The sequence below is a fragment of the Hylobates moloch genome, unplaced genomic scaffold (assembly GCF_009828535.3).
Source record: "Hylobates moloch isolate HMO894 unplaced genomic scaffold, HMol_V3 SCAFFOLD_4, whole genome shotgun sequence".
Lineage (NCBI taxonomy): Eukaryota > Metazoa > Chordata > Mammalia > Primates > Hylobatidae > Hylobates > Hylobates moloch.
This window is the reverse complement of record NW_026652279.1, coordinates 99,484,381-99,500,020: the sequence shown is the minus strand read 5'-3', so window position 1 is coordinate 99,500,020 and position 15,640 is coordinate 99,484,381. Positions and strand designations below refer to the sequence as shown.

The following is a 15,640-nucleotide window of genomic DNA, read 5'->3' as shown; positions in this document are numbered from 1 at the left end:
TTGAGACCAGCCTGGGCAACATGGTGAAACCCTGTCTCTACAAAAAATTAGTCCCAGTTACTCAGGAGGCTGAGGTGGGAGGATCACCTGAGCCTGGGGAGGTCAAGGCTGCAGTGAGCCGAGATCACACCACTGCACTCCAGCCTATTCGACAGAGTGAGACCCTGCCTCAAAGAAAAAAAATTCTATGCATAATTAAAGTTTGAGAAGCAGTGCTGTACCACATCAGCTTCATAAAGGCAGGGACAATGAAATTCTTACTAATATATTGTAAGTACCTAGTATAGTGCCCACCACAGAGTAGATAGTCACCATATTTAATGAATGATTTTTAAAATATATTATACCCTCTTACTGAAACTAACACATTCAGAGTTTTAAAAGTTCTTCAATAACCAAATACCAAAAGAGGTTTTTAACCCCACAGAATAAAATTGGGTAGTTGGATTACTTAGAATTAGGAGGTCTTTTGCATGAGTCTAATATAGATGTAATCATTTGTGTTGTTCTTTTTCATAAATGTATCTAATGAAGAAAGCAAAAATGACATTTCTAGCCATCGACTGTTCTGTTTCTGTTCCATTTTAGCTTACCTTACAAATGGTTATGGGTTACGTGGCATGTAGCTTGATGAGAATGTTGACCAGATTAGAATAAACACCCACTCAAAGTTTTTCTGAAATAATATTTTTTATTGATAGAAATTTATTTTGTATTGTTTAATTATAACTTTTAAAAGAGAATACTATGTTAAGAGCAAGGACTTGCAGTTAGTCAGATTTGGGTTTGAGAATAATAAATTGTCACTTATTAACCATGTCAGTGTTTTTCTACTGAATCCTGGGGTAAATGGAGGGAGGGAACAGACTTGGGAGTACCAGCACCCCCAGACCTCCCCTGGCCACCCCAAGGACCAGGCGATCAATATCTCAGCACACCTCTACTTATTTGTAGCACACAGTGTGTCTTAGTTCTTAGTGAGCTATGAGCTACATGACTTTGAGTAAGTTACTTCTCTTATTTTCATTTTCCTTATTTACAAAATGGACACCTTAGGGAGTTAATGTGGGTATGAGAAACATACATAAAGTATATCGCACAAGATGAGGCATGTAGTGTATGCTAATAAATGGTAAGTTGCTGCTGTTATGATTGTTAATAATTATAAAAAGCAAATGGAAAGGGCTTGAATTGAAAAAAATTTTAGATACATAGTTTTTTACTTTATTAGCCTGCATTGTGTTTTTCATTTTTTTCTTTAATGCATCTTTCCAGGACAAAAAATAATATCTAAAGATATTTTGGCACTAACAGCGTGATCTGTAGCAAGAAAGATGAGCAGTCTGTTCAAACTGATGAGACTTTCAAGGAGACTTCAGAGAGCCAAGACAGTGTAAAGGAAAATATGAAAAAAGACTTGTTAAACATTATTAAGGGTATGAAATTTAATTAAGCACAGTAAATGTACAAACAGCAAAGCTCCCCAACAGAAGACCCCTTAAAAGTCTGCAAGCTACACTTGGCAGGCTTCAAAGAGCTACATAACGTGCTCCAAAGAAGAGGTAAATTTAACTGTAATTTGAATGTTGTTTGAAACTCCAGTAAGCTTTTTCTTTTGGTAAAAAATATTTTTAATATGAATACTTGGGAAATGTTGACTTAATGAAGAATAAATATCAGCTTGTAAACACAGGGACTCTAATAATTACTCAAGGCTGGACGTGGTGGCTCACACCTGTAATCCTGGCACTTTGGGAGGCTGAGGCGGGCAGATCACTTGAGGTCAGGAGTTTGAGACCGGCCTGACCAATACGGTGAAACCCCGTCTCTACTAAAAATACAAAAACTAGCTGGGCATGGTGGCGCATGCTTGTAATCCCAGCTACTTGGGAGGCTGAGGCAGGAGGACCTCTTGAACCCAGGAGGTGGAGGTTGCAGTGAGCCGAGATTGTGCCACTGCACTCCAGCCTGGGGGACAGAGCGAGACTCTGTCTCAGATAACAACAACAACAAATAATTCCTTGAGAAATACTGTTATTGTATTATATTTAAATAACAAGAGGATATCTGTACACAATCCAGAGAAAGGAAAACAGAAGTGACCTCGCTGAAAATTTCACACTCTTACATCTTTATCAGTGTTATTAACTGCCACTTAATTCCCTCTTTAAGCTGTTAATTAACAATATCATTGACATCTTGATTTGAAGGTAGCTTCATGTCTGTAAAGGTCTTGCTTATTTAAAATTTTCAATTTTAGAGATTTCTGGAATAAAGTTTTAGCATGTTGATTACAACTGCTTTATATGACTTCCTTTGACCAATACCTATCAGTGCTGTCAGCTTTCTTGGTGGTTTCCTCAGAGTATTATAATTACTTGTGTTTGTCAAAACAGTATTATATTTAGTTCGAAGTGCAATCAGTAATATCTTGGCATTGTGTGCTAGGTTAAGTGGCAGTATTTTTTTTAGTGCTATGTAATGATGTATTTCAATGACGTCATTAATTCATAGTAGTAAGGTATGTGGCTTTAGGATAGCCATCACTGACTTCTCTTACCAGAACAAACAGATTTTAATAGAGTCTTCTGTTTCCCAGAATGATTTAACATTTAAATGGAACTTCTTGGTTTCTACATTATATCAAAAATACCTCTAGAAAGTATGATTGGGTGGTAGAGTAGGCTAATTCAGATAATCAGTACCCATAATAGGTACTTCCTCCTCCTCCTGCTTTTAGAAACAAAACGGTTATATATGAATATATGGAAATAAATAATACAAACACATATAAATACTTATCAAGAATGGTATTTTAAAGCTCCTAGACCTGTTTATGACTCCTAATGCTCTTTATTATAATTATAATTGGATTAACTATTACATAAATGGTAAATTGAGTTGAATGCTTTGGAAAGAGTCAGTAACGGTCATTTAAAATTTTTCTTTCCAAATAGGCATGAGTGAGGCAAAAATACATATGCAGGAGGATCACACACTTAGATTGCTTTGTAAGCTTTTTTACATTCTTGCTCCACTTTTCTACTTAAACCAAAATTGAAAATATTGGAGGATGGGTGTGATGTATATAAAAGATGTCTTGGAACCTCTATCAGTGGTCCTATGTTCAAAGAAGAGGCTTTGATCCTACATCAAAAGACTGGTGAATGAGGTACATTTGTTTTGAGGTTTTTTTTTTTTTTTTTTTTTTGAGACGGAGTCTCCCTCGGTCGCCCAGGCTGGAGTGCAGTGGCGCGATCTCTGTTCACTACAAGCCCCGCCTCCCGGGTTCACGCCATTCTTCTGCCTCAGCCTCCCGAGTAGCTGGGACTACAGGGGCCCGCCACCATGCCTGGCTAATTTTTTTGTATTTTTAGTAGAGACAGGGTTTCACCGTGTTGGCCAGGATGGTCTCCATTTCCTGACCTTGTGATCCGCCCGCCTCGGCCTCCCAAAGTGCTGGGATTACAGGTGTGAGCTACCGTGCCCGGCCTGTTTTGAGTTTTAAAAAGGTGTCTTTTAATGATTTTTGCCTCCCCTCCCCCTTTTTCAAGGACTCCAAGGTGGATTAGGTTAGTCATGATCTTTGCTTCATAAGGCACTGTCATCATTGCTTCACACATAGCCTGCTTTTCTTTCTTTGTATTATATATTGAACCTTCATTGATATGGTTTCCATAGCTACACTACCTCCCAAACATAGTGGCATGAAACATTCATTCATTATGCTCACAGATTCTGTGGGTTAGCAATTTGGCTAGAACACAGTGGGGAAGGCCAGTCTGTGCTCTGTGATGTCTGGGGCCTCAGCTGGAAGGCTTAGAAGTCTGAGGCTGGAATCATCTGAAGTTTGCTCACTCATAGGCCTGGCAGTTTTTGCTGGCTGTCAGCTGAGACCTTAGCTGAGGTCGTTAGCAGAAAGACCTACATGTGGCTTTCCTTGTGGCCTGGGCTTTCTCACTACATGGTCGCTGGGTTCCGGAGCGGGTGTCTCAAGAGAAAGTGAGCCAAGAGAAAGTTGTATTTTCTTTTTAATGACCTAGCCTTGTAATAAGATTGGACATTACCGTGTTCACCCCTGTTCCACATTGATTTTCCTGGGATATTTGTTTTTATCACAACCACTCCTGAGAAACCATCTTAATAAAGATATAATGTTATTGATAGGAATGGGGCAATATACAGTTGGCCCTCTGTATGTGCAGGTTCTGCATCCACAGATTCAACCAACATCTGATTGAAAATATAAAAAAAGAAAAAAATACAGTATAAAAACTACTTACATAATTAGGTATTATAAGTAATCTAGAGATGATTTAAAAGTATTCAGGAGGATGTGTATTACTTATATGCAGGTACTCTGCCTTTTTATATAAGGGGCTTGTGCATCCATCCTGGGGGTGGCCAGAGCTGTTCCTGGAAATAATGCCCGTGTCCCACCTCCCCCAACCCCTGCAGATATGGACTGCTGTAATGTTACTGTGAACTGCTTAGTTCACATCATTATTGACAGACGTGGTTGTATTTTCCTGTGGTGCCCCAGAGTGCCTTAGGGCACAGTTTGGGAAGCAGGGTCCCAAATGGAGAGCTTATGTCTTCTCCGCTCATCTTTAGCTAAGATAGATTCAAGGCTGGGATCTGGAATCGTCTGAAGGCACTTTTCCAGTGGTTGATACTGGCTGTTGGCTGAGGCTTTAGCTAGGGCTCTTGGCCAATACACTAACCCATGGCTTTTCAATGTGGCCTGGGCTTCTTGCCTGGTAGCTGGGTTTCAAAGACAAATGTCTTGAGGGATCAAACTGAAAGCTGTATCACATTATTTGATCTAGCCTCAGAAGTCACAGTATGTTACTTCTATCTGACAGTCACAAAGTTTCCCCTGGTTTTGAGGGAGGGAAGATAGAGTCTCTCTCGATGGATATGTGGCAATGTTTTGGAAGAGCCATGTGGGACCAGAAGTAATGCTGTCACTGTTTTCTGAAAGTATAATCTACTTTGATTATACATCTGGTACCTGATAACTGTAGAATGTCAGCTATATTGTAGACAACATTTTCATGACAAAATTGACCCCTAATTGATAGACTGCATCTGGCCTGGGAGAACTATGGGTACCTGATGGGGATATCATATTTAGGATTTAATGCAGAGATTCTTCTTTTTTTTTTTTTTTCTGAGATGGAGTCTTGCTCTGTCGCCCAGGCTGGAGTGCAGTGGTGCGATCTCATCTCACTGCAAGCTCTGCCTCATGGGTTCACGTGATTCTCCTGCCTCAGCCTCCCAGGTAGCTGGGACTACAGGCATGTGCCACCACACCTGGCTAATTTTTTGGTATTTTTTTTTTTTTTAGTAGAGATGGTGTTTCACCATGTTAGCCAGGCTGGTCTCGAACTCCTGACCTCAAGTGATCCACCCACCTTGGCCTCCCAAAGTGCTGAGATTACAGGTGTGAGCCACCGCACCCGGCTAAAAGCTTTTTCTTATGAAAAATTAGAAACATATGCAAAGAACACAAAATGGTATAACCTCTTTCTACCATTGCCCAGCTTCAACAGTGATCAACATTTTGCCATTCTTGTATCATCTATGCCTTCACCCAGTTTCTATCTCCTGCTTGATAATGATTTATGGCTCTTTTTTTTCAGGTAAAATTTACATATATTAAAGTGTACAAATCTCAGGTGTAGGATTTTGACAAACAGTGAGCCCCTGTGACCCACACACTCACCAAGACACTATGTTTTTCATTTTCACCTTCCCAGGCAATAGCCATCTGTCCTGAGGCAATTGCTGTTTTGATTTTTTTTTTTTTTCACCTCAGATTGGTGTTGCCTATTCTGGAACTTGATATAAAAGGAATCATACAGAATTTTATTTATTTATTTATTTATTTTTAAGAGAGAGTCTAGCTCTGTCGCTCAGGCTGGAGTGCAGTGGTACAGTCTCGGCTTGCTGCAACCTCCATCTCCTAGGTTCAAGCGATTCTCATGTCTCTGGAGTAGCTGGGATTACAAGCACGTGCCACCACGCCCGGCTAATTTTTGTATTTTATATTCTTTGTGTCCAGCTTCTTTCACTTGATCTAATGTTTATGAAAGTCATTCATGTTGGCATGAGCTGAGTACTCTTCCATTGTATGGATATATCACAATTTGTTTTTCTATTCTAATGATAGACCTTTAGGTTGGTTCCAGTAAAGCTTCTGTGAACTGGTTAACCTGCCTTAATATTTGCTTGCAATATATATTGCTTTTGAAATACAATAGCATTTAATTAAAAATTCCACTAATTTATAATTTTTGAGGCTGATCTGTCCCTTACCCCTCCACCTTAATACATTGTTCTGAGTTAGTGTTGTACTTCAGCAAATATCTATTAATTTTAACATTTAACATTTCAAAGTTTATTTCAAAGTTTATATAAAACCGGTACCTAATAGTTGAGAATTCTTACTTTTGTCAGAAATTGAATCGAATACTTTTTTGAACCCCAAAGTTTTCCCCCAAAATCATTTTACCTTTCACTAAACTAATGAACTAATGGCATAATAAGCAATCTCTCTCTTTCTTTCTTTCCTTCCTTTCTTTCTTTCTTTCTTTCTTTCTTTCTTTCTTTCTTTCTTTCTTTCTTTCTTTCTTTCTTTCTTTCTTTCTTTCTTTCTTTCTTTCTTTCTTTCTCTTTTAGATGGAGTCTCGCTCTGTCTCCCAGGCTAGAGTGCAGTGGCATGATCTTGGTTCACTGCAACTTCCACCTCCCGGGTTCAAGTAATTCTCTTGCCTCAGCCTCCCGAGTGAGTAGCTGTCACTACAGGTGCACACTACCACACCTGGCTAATTTTTGTATTTTTAGTAGAAACGAGGTTTCACCATGTTGGCCAGGCTGGTCTCGAACTCCTGACCTCAAGGGATCCACCTGCCTCAGCTTCCCAAAGTGCTGGGATTACAGGTGTGAGCCATCGTGCCTGGCCAATCTCTTTTTTTAATTTCTCATTTGTTTTCCATTTTATTTTTCAGAATTGAGCCCCTAAGTCCTGAGTTGGTGGCAGCTGCATCTGCTGTGGCAGATTGTCTCCCTTTTGACAAGCAAACAACCAAGTCAGGGTTGTTGAGGCAGCTCCAGCAGCATGAGGAAGAGTCAAGGGCACAGAGAGATGCAGAGAGACATAAAATTAGATGAGTGAATCAAACCTTTAAGTCAGTAATGTTTATATCTCAAAATGGGCCATTTCTATGTGGCTAGTGGGTAATACACATAGTATATACTACATAAGTGGAATTTGTATATAAAATGTATGGCATAATTTTAGCAATTCAATTTTTTTTAAAACTTAAGACATAAGTATGACTATAGTTTTTAAGAAACCAATTGAATAAAGTTTCCTTTTAGGAAGTTACAGTTTCTTGTCCATGAAAATAGAAATGGTAAATTCAGTAATGTTATTAAAAATAAATAACAGAATAAGGTAGCTTCTCTGAGAAAAGTAATTTTTTTCAGTTAAGTAGCTTGTTGGTTTTATGCACAGTATGATAATCTTCAGGTCTGTTTCCTTCTCTTTTTCCTCCTATTCTTATGTACCAGCTGACATCTTTCCACTTATTCTCTTCGTCTCTCATTATTTTATGCCATGTTATACTACTTGCTGCCTACTTTACAGTAAGTGGTAACACTGCTTTATTTTGTAGAGTGATCTAAATCAGTTGTTCTCAATGAGCATGTGTACCAGATTTATTTCAAGAAGTGAAAAGAAATGGCCATATGCGCTGGCTCATGCCCATGATCCCAGCACTTTGGGAGGCTGAGGCAAGAGGATCACTTGAGGCCAGGAATTTGAGACCAGCCTGAGCAACAAAGCAAGACCCCATCTCTACAAAACATAAAAAATTAGCTGGGCACAGTGGCTTGTGCCTGTAGTTCTAGCTACTTTGGAGGCTGAGGCAGGAGGATCACTTAAGTCCAGGGTTTGAAGCTGCATTGAGCTGTGATCTCACCACTGCACTCCAGCCTGGGCGATAGAGTGAGACCCTATCTCTAAAAGAAACAGTAATTTTTTAAAAAAGGAAGACATAGATATCTGGACTGTCAGTTCAGTGACTCATTTTATTTGTGTTTGAACAAATACAAAGCAGCAAATAAATATGGTTAACTCTTGCTTTCAATTTAGTTATCAAATGTAGATGATAGGTATACAGATACTGATTTTACTTTCCTATCATTTTCTCTGAATAATTTTTCATGAGACACTTATGATTTAAATGAAGATTTCTGAAGAACATCTTTAAAAGATGAAAGTAAACATGAATTGTAATGTTCTGTGTTATGTGAATGTTAATAGGTGACTTTTTTATTTAAACATTTTTATGCTGTATAATTAGTACATAAAAATGAAATAAGAATTAAATGATATCAGTCTCCTGTTGAAGAAAGTTTTTGCTGTTCTGTAGCTAAGATTTCTAATACACTTGACCTTTTTACTATTTCAGTTTCAGTAACATAATATCAGATATGAATGTTGCCAGATCTGCTACAGCTAGAGTTCGTTCAAGACCAGAGCATCAGATTCAGTTTGACAAAGGCTATGACAATTATCCTGGCCAGGAGAAGACTGCTGATCTTACAAAAAGGTATCAGGCTTTGTAATCTGCTGGGTTTTGTTTGTGTAGTTTGTTTTTACTTTAACTGTAGACTTTTACCTTATTGCGTGTGTGTATTATTGCTGTTCGATATCTGAGTATTATGAATGCATTTACATCTGTGTTCTTACTCTCTGTATACCACTTCCTAGAGAGGGAACCATGTGCTGGATTTAGCCAGTCCTGCAGTTTTCCATACCTGAAATCAAAGTGGGCCATGCTTCACATCTACCCACGATGAATAGTGATCCTTTGATTTAGAATAAGAGGAGCTGACTGAATTCTGAACAAATAAGTATTTTGCGAGAAACACTATTTTTCATTTTGAATATAAGTGACTAATACTGTGTATTCATATCCCCTTTATATCTCAATACATGCTTATCTTTTGGTGTACCTTAGAGAAATAACCCACCATCAATGAAAAGAAGGAAAGGCAAGAGGAAAAAAGTTTATATAGTACCTTAAAGTGGTAGATTATTTGTGGCCATTTGAATTTACTGATTCGAAGTTCTTAAAGATGTTGAGCCATGCCTTACATAGTTATTTTAGAATCTAAAGTTGTTCTGTATTTGCATAAAGTTTCTGTTCTTTCTCACCTTTAAACCCTGAAAGTGATAGCTGGGAAGGAGGAACCAGATATTTGGCATAGTCTGCAAAAATTAACTTGTCTTTACAGCAGCATATGCTCACAATTGGAGTGTTTTTGTTGTTGTTGTTGTTGTTTTGTTTTTTTTTTTTTTTTGAGACGGAGTCTCGCTCTGTCGCCCAGGCTGGAGTGCAGTGGCGCAATCTCGGCTCACTGCAAGCTCCGCCTCCCGGGTTCACGCCATTCTCCTGCCTCAGCCTCTCCGAGTAGCTGGGACTACAGGCGCCCGCCACCACGCCCGGCTAATTTTTTTGTATTTTTAGTAGAGACGGGGTTTCACCGTGGTCTTGATCTCCTGACCTCGTGATCCACCCGCCTCGGCCTCCCAAAGTGCTGGGATTATAAGCGTGAGCCACCGCGCCCGGCCAACTGGAGTCTTTTCAATGCATTATGTATTCTGTGGATTTAAGTGAAATCAGAAACTGGAGTTAACTCCTTCCAGGTGTTAAATTACTGATTTATACAGGGAAGTTGGAAAAGGTGGTCAGCAGTTAACACGGAGTTCAAGAGGTAATGGTGACTTTGGAAGATTATTTGAATTACTAATTTAAAGTGATTTAGTATCTGTTACATATTATTGAATACAGGAGAGGTCTACTTGGAGTTTTACTTAATAATATTTAACTGAGTCAGTTAATCCTTGAGAATATTTAACTGAATCATTCATCTTGGACATGATTCTGTGCAACTACATTAGGATGGTATATTATAATTTGATTTTTAATATTATATTTGATATTTAATATTTTTTTAAAAAATTAGAAGCTAAAATAGGAAAGGGGTTTCTGTGCCTTCAATGTGTTAAAAAGCCAGGGAGTAAGAGGAAGCGATGATGAGACACCAAGTTGTTCACCCTGCTGTGACTGGGGTAGGATCTGGGGTGTCAACCCCAGACAACCCAGGCCTGGACTGATTCCTTCTGTTGGAGATTGACAGTTCACACTGGCCTGCCTCAGAATGTTGGCACTGCCACTGACTATCCTGTGACTGGGCACCTTGTATAGCCTCCATCAACCTGTTTCCCTAGCTATAAAATGCTGAAAGTGAAACCTAGCTTAAATGGCTTTCTTGAGGAATAGATCTGGTACACAGTAGGTGCTCAGCAAATGTCCATTCCCTTTCTTTATAGTGCATTACTCTTTTGAAATTCAATACTTTACCAAGACATTCGCCCTCTGCTGTGACTTGCTTTAATCCACCATCCTATTTGCCAGACATGCGGTTGAGGGAGAAGAAGGCAAGGCAGTGAAGAGAGTTCTGGAGCATAAAAGCCTTTGTTTATAAATAACTTGGGAACCTGCTAGAGGAAAGATTATATGTTTGAGATCACGTTATTTAACGTTCATATGGTATTTGCATTTTTTCCAGTTATTTCTATTTAGTAGAGAGAAGTAATTTAGTTTATTAAAAAAACAAGAATTCATTTTTTTTTTTTTTTTTTTTTTAGACAGAGTCTTGCTCTGTCGCCCAGACTGGAGTGCAGTGGTGTGATCTTGGCTCACTGCAAACTCCACCTCCTGGGGTCAAGCGATTCTCCTGCCTCAGCCTCCCAAGTAGCTGGGACTCAGCCTCCCAAGTAGCTAGGATTACAGGCATGCGCCACCATGCCCAGCTAATTTTTTTGTGTGTTTTTAGTAGAGACAGGATTTCACCATGCTGACCAGGCTGGTCTTGAACTCCTGACCTCGTGATCTGCCCGCCTTGGCCTCCCAAAGTGCTGGGATTACAGGCATGAGCCACCATGCCCAGCCTCAAAATTATTTTTAAAACTAACCCTCCACTTTATTTTATTTTTTATTTTTATTTTTTGAGATGGAGTTTCTGTCTTATTGCTCAGCCTGGAGTGCAGTGGCACAATCTCAGCTCACTGCAACCTCTGCCTCCTGGGTTCAAGGGATTCTCTTGCCTCAGCCTCCTGAGCAGCTGGAATTACAGGCACCTGCCATCACACCCGGCTAATTTTTTTGTATTTTTAGTAGAGACGGGGTTTTACCATGTTGGCCAGGCTGGTCTCAAACTCCTGACTTCAGGTGATCCACCCACGTCGGCCTCCCAAAGTGCTGGGATTACAGGCGTGAGCCACCTTGCCTGGCCAACCCTCCAGTTTATAAACTGGATTTTAACCTGCCAGTAAATTTATTCAAGTAAATATATGAACCGATGCATAAAGCAGTTGATTATCAAATGTGCAAGAAAATGTCACCTATTAACTCTCTGATATTAATTTCAATAGCTAATTAAAAATAGTCATGTAAAGAAAGTTAATAATTATTTTAAAATTACAGAATGATTGCTTTATGAAAGGGAATGTTGTGATTTGCCTATGCAATTTTTTATAATTATGATTTATAATTAAACATTGCAGTGTTTTCTGCCCTTAAAGACAAATGTTGACTTTAACAGCTTCTATTTTAGCATAGTTTTATAGTTTTTCACAACATGGAGTTTTTAAAACCTTAATATAAGTGGGAAAAAATAAAAATTATGGCAAATTAAGCTAATCTTTTCAATTAGGTATTTTGGAAATTAAATTGCTTTAACTAATTTGTTGTATATGAAGCAAAACTTCAAGTGCACATTTCTGTTTTTAGTTTATCGGTCCTAAAAATGTGGCAATTTAGCTAAAGATTTTTGATGTGGGTCAGTGGAATTATTTTTAATTTCTACATAGAATATTTCACTTAAGATATTTTCTCATAATTTTTGTTGACAGTTTAAAATATATTCATTAAAATGTTATTTTCTTTTTTTTTAGACTTAGGAAAAATATATTCGCGGGGAAAAGACAACATTTTTGACCTGACGGCAGTTACTAAAGACACAACTGAAAAAGGTTTGTTAAGAGTAACACTATTGGAGGTGTTGGGTTCGGGGTGCAGGCAGCTGGGTTCTCCCTGTCCCCTTGGGCAGGTGCAGGGTCGGGGGGGTTCAAAGCCTCCCGAACGCGTTTTGGCCTGAGTTGGGGAGCAGAGCGGGGAGAGACCTGTGGCTTGCGGCCCCGCCCCCTTCTCCGGCTCGCCGCAGACCGATAAGCCCGCCTCCTCCCTCAGCCGGCCCTGGGGCCGTGTCCCCGGGGCAACTCCAGCCGAGGCCTGGGCTTCTGCCTGTAGGTGTCTGCGGCGAGGCCTCTAGGGTACAGCCCGATTTGGCCTCATGGTGGGTTTCGGGGCCAACCGGCCGGCTGGCCGCCTGCCTTCTCTCGTGCTGGTGGTGCTGCTGGTAGTGACCGTCGTCCTCACCTTCAACTGCTGGAGCATCTCTTCCTGCCACGTCCTGCTTCAGGAGGAGGTGGCCGAGCTGCAGGGCCAGGTCCAGTGCATCGAAGTGGCCCGCGAGCGGCTGGAAAAGCGCAATTCGGACCTCTTGCTGTTGGTGGACAAGCACAAGAAACAGATCACCAGAAGGAGGCTGACTACGGCCGCCTCAACAGCCGGCTGCAGGTCAGAGAGGGCCTGGGGAAGAGATGCGAGGATGACAAAGTTAAACTACAGAACAACATATCATTATCAGATGGCAGACATACATCATTTAAAAGAGCACCTTGCCGAGCTTCGTCAGGAGTTTCTTCGACAAGAAGACCAGCTTCAGGACTATAGGAAGAACAATACTTACCTTGTGAAGAGGTTAGAATATGAAAGTTTTCAGTGTGGACAGCAGATCAAGGAATTGAGAGCACAGCATGAAGAAAATATTAAAAAGTTAGCAGACCAGTTTTTACAGTAACAAAAGGAAGAGGCCCTCAAGATTCAGTCAAATGACGGAAAAGAACTGGGTGTAAACGATCAAGTAGTACCTAAAAATATTCCAAAAGTAGCTGAGAATGTTGCAGATAAGAATGAAGAACCCTCAAGCAATCATATTCTACATGGGAAAGAACAAATCAAAAGAGGTGGTGATGCAGGGATGCCTGGAATAGAAAAGAATGACCTAGCAAAAGTTGATGATCTTCCCCCTGCTTTAAGGAAGGCTCCTATTTCAGTTTCTCAACATGAAAGTCATCAAGCCATCTCCCATCTTCCAACTGGACAACCTCTCTCCCCAGATATGCCTCCAGATTCACACGTAAACCACAATGGAAACCCTGGTACTTCAAAACAGAAGCCTTCCGGTCCTCTTCAGCATTTAATTCCAGGCTCAAACTTGGACAGTGAACCTAGAATTCAAACAGATATACTAAAGCAGGCTTCCAAGGATAGAGTCAGTGAGTTACATAAATTGAAGCAAAGACAATTCTTTGATGAGAATGAATCCCCTCTTGATCTGCAGCATGGCTCTAAACTGGCGGATTATAATGGGGATGATGGTAACGTAGGTGAGTATGAGGTAGACAAGCAGGCTGAGCTGGATTACAATGAGGAAGAAGATGGTGATGGTGGAGCGAAAGATGTCCAAGATGATGAAGAACGAGAGCTTCAAATGGATCCTGCAGACTATGGAAAGCAACATTTCAATGATGTCCTTTAAGTCCTAAAGGAACTCTTTAGAAAACCTAAAGTGCTGTAAAATGAAATCATTTTCTACTTTGTCCTTTCTGACTTTTGTTGTAAAGATGAGTTGTATCAGTTGTAAAAATACATTGAGATAGAATTAAGGAAAAACTTTAATGAAGGAATGTACCCATGTACATATGTGAACTTTTTCATATTGTATTATCAAGGCATAGACTTTTTTGGTTATGATACAGTTAAGCCAAAAACAGCTAATCTTTGCATGTAAAGCAAACTAATGTATATTTCACATTTTATTGAGCTGACTTATTTCCACAGATAAACAAGAAAAAATGGTTGTACAGGTTATATGTTGCACAGCATAACCATAGTAAGAACAGAACAGATATTCAGCAGAAAACTTTTTATACACTAATTCTTTTTTTTTTTTTTTTGAGACGGAGTTTTAGTCTTGTTGCCTAGGCTGGAGTGCAATGGCACAATCTTGGCCCACTGCAACCTCTGCCTCCTGGGTTCAGGTGATTCTCCTGCCTCAGCCTCCCAAGTAACTGGGATTACAGGCACCCGCCACCACACCCAGCTAATTTTTGTATTTTTATTTTTGTATTTTTTTTACATGAGTCTCGCTCTGTCCCCCAGGCTGGAGTGCAGTGGTGCCATCTCGGCTCACTGCAAGCTCCGCCTCCTGGGTTCAAGCAGTTCTCTGCCTCAGCCTTCTGAGTGGCTGGGATTACAGGCGCCCGCCACCACGCCTGGCTAGTTTTTTTGTATTTTTAGTAGAGACGGGGTTTCAGCATCTTGGCCAGGCTGGTCTTGAACTCCTGACCTCGTGATCCACCTGCCTTGGCCTCCCAAAGTGCTGGGATTACAGGTGTGAGCCACCGCGCCCGGCGTAATTTTTGTATTTTTAATAGAGAGCTAATAATTGTATATTTAATAGAGACAGGGTTTCACCATGTTGACTAGGCTGGTCTTGAACTCCTGACCTCAGGTGATCCTCCTGCCTTGGCCTCCCAAAGTGCTGGGACTACACGGGTGAGCAACTGCGCCCAGTCTACACACTAATTCTTGTTAGCCCAACAGCTGTGCTGTTCTATCTACCCCCCTCATTTCATGCTCAAGGAGTCATACTTAGAATAGTTACACACAAGAGGGAAACTGGAAGCTAAACACTGGGCAGTATGTGTACAAAGTCACCTCCCTACTCCTTTTATTTTACATGAGTGCTGATGCGTTTTGGCAGATGAGCTTTCAGCTGAGGCCTGATGGAAGTTGAGATAACCTGCAAAGACATAACAATATTTATAGTTACATATCTTAGTTGTTTTGTTTTGTTTTGTTTTTTGAGACAGAGCCTCGCTCTGTCGCCCAGGCTGGAGTGCAGTGGCGCGATCTCGGCTCACTGCAAGCTCCGCCTCCCGGGTTCACGCCATTCTCCTGCCTCAGCATCCCGAGTAGCTGGGACTACAGGCGCCCGCCACCACGCCCAGCTTTTCTTTTTTCTTTTTTTTTTTTTTTTTTGTATTTTTAGTAGAGACAGGGTTTCACCGTGTTAGCCAGGATGGTCTCGATTCCCTGACCTCGTGATCCGCCCACCTCGGCCTGCTGGGATTACCGGCGTGCGCCACCGCTTCCGGCCACTTAGTTCTTGAAATTGTCGAATGCGGCGGCAGGGAGGCGGGCGGGGCGGGCTGCAGGCGGGGTCCGGCTCTGGGGCCAGTCTGGGCCACGGTCGGGACCCAGTCGAGGGCCGGACTGGTCAGGGTTCAGGCGGGATCCGGCGTCCAAGTCCTGGTGGGCCGGCCTGGGGTAGGATCTGGCTCCGGCTGCGGGTCCTGGCCAGGGTCAGGGTTGGGCCTCCCATCAAGCCCGCCCCGGGGCAGGGTCCAATCCCGCCCTTGCCGAAGTCCCTG

The 15,640-nt window shown here is 41.0% G+C and overlaps 2 pseudogenes; both read left to right on the top strand.

The window, feature by feature from the left end:
- Positions 1-1,103: 1,103 nt before the first annotated feature.
- LOC116466505 (small ribosomal subunit protein mS31-like) lies at positions 1,104-12,311 on the top strand (annotated as a pseudogene).
- An 83-nt stretch (positions 12,312-12,394) lies between these two features.
- LOC116467166 (protein GOLM2-like) lies at positions 12,395-13,762 on the top strand (annotated as a pseudogene).
- Positions 13,763-15,640: the final 1,878 nt, after the last annotated feature.